The sequence below is a fragment of the Ceratotherium simum genome, chromosome 17 (assembly GCF_057802395.1).
Source record: "Ceratotherium simum simum isolate JZ-2026a chromosome 17, ASM5780239v1, whole genome shotgun sequence".
In the NCBI taxonomy this organism is placed as follows: domain Eukaryota; kingdom Metazoa; phylum Chordata; class Mammalia; order Perissodactyla; family Rhinocerotidae; genus Ceratotherium; species Ceratotherium simum.
In genome coordinates, this window is record NC_141916.1 from 28,550,604 (window position 1) to 28,551,920 (window position 1,317).

The following is a 1,317-nucleotide window of genomic DNA, read 5'->3' on the forward strand; positions in this document are numbered from 1 at the left end:
CTCACAGGTCCTGGAGGAAGTACATGGCATGCCTCAAGGAGCTACAAGGGTAAGTCAAGGTGGAGTGTAGACAGAGAGAGGCAGGACCTGGGGCATGTGCAGGCTTTTGATAAGCCCCACGGGGCTCTTATCTAAGAGGAGCATAAGGCATACAGGCACTCAGAGGCAGGGGAGACTGTGATTGCAAGGGCTGTTGGGAAAATCATGTCAGGAACTCACATTTGCTTGTTACTCTGAAGCGGCTCTCTAGGCCATGCGCTTGCATGAGGGGGCTGGTGTCAGTTTAAGGTCCCTGCAGGCTGCTTGGCCAAACAAAATGGATGCTGAGGCAGCAATACCATGAAGTAGCTTAGCTAAACTCTCTACAGCTTTCCTCTTGATACAAAGATGACTGAGTTGCTCGTTTTGGCAGCACATATGCTAAAATTGGAATAATCAAAGATTAGCAGGGTCCCTGTGCAAGGATGACATGCAAATTTGTGAAGTGTTCCGTATTTTTGAGACTAGATCTTAAATGTTCTCACCACAGACACAAAAAGATAATTATGTGACCTGATAGAGGCATTAACTAACACTACCATGGTAATCACATTGCAATACATAAATGTATCACATCAATACATTGTACACCTTAAACTTACACAATGTTATGTGTCGATTATAGTTCAATTTAAAAAAACAATAAATAAAGATGATTGGGGAGCTGAGTACTTTTTAGTGGGCACATTTCTGGCCCCCCGCCTCTCTCCCCTAAATGAAGGCTCTGTTATTAAGGAAGAAGGATATTAGATTGGCAATAGCCACAAAGCAGAGTTGGCTCATTATTAATTAATTCATTTACTCATTAAATATGTATTGAGAGCTCACTACACAACAAGAATTTTTCCAGATCCTGGAGATGAACAGGAAGCAAAATAGACAAAACTGCTCTCAAGGAGCTGTCACATTATTAGATGGAACTGTCGTGTTTGTGGGTAAAAAATAGTTGAATATCACCAATTTCATATGGTCCAACTTATTAACAACTATGTGAGTGTTTTACTTAATATGTAGGAATAATTATTTGATGGTAATGCTTCTTTATAGTAGAGCCTAGCAGGCATTTTAATTTACCAAGTAGACTCTTGTGATGAGGTTGACTATAAAGAGACGTGCTCAAACTAGTTCAAGTAAGGAGATATATCATAAGAAAACAAAGGAAATCGCTAAACAACAGCAGCCTCAGGAAGACTGGTGCTAGAAGATAGTCTTGAATTCAAAATGGTGGTAGGGAATTCAATAGCAAGTTTGTGGATCTTCATTCTAGTATTCTTCTAT

The 1,317-nt window shown here is 40.2% G+C and overlaps 1 non-coding gene across 1 annotated transcript; it reads left to right on the forward strand.

Annotated features, from left to right (window-relative positions):
- The first annotated feature begins 396 nt into the window (after window positions 1-396).
- LOC147914761 (U6 spliceosomal RNA) lies at window positions 397-499 on the forward strand. Its single transcript, XR_015555024.1, has one exon. It is a non-coding gene; the product is annotated as a U6 spliceosomal RNA (small nuclear RNA).
- The last annotated feature ends 818 nt before the right edge of the window (window positions 500-1,317 follow it).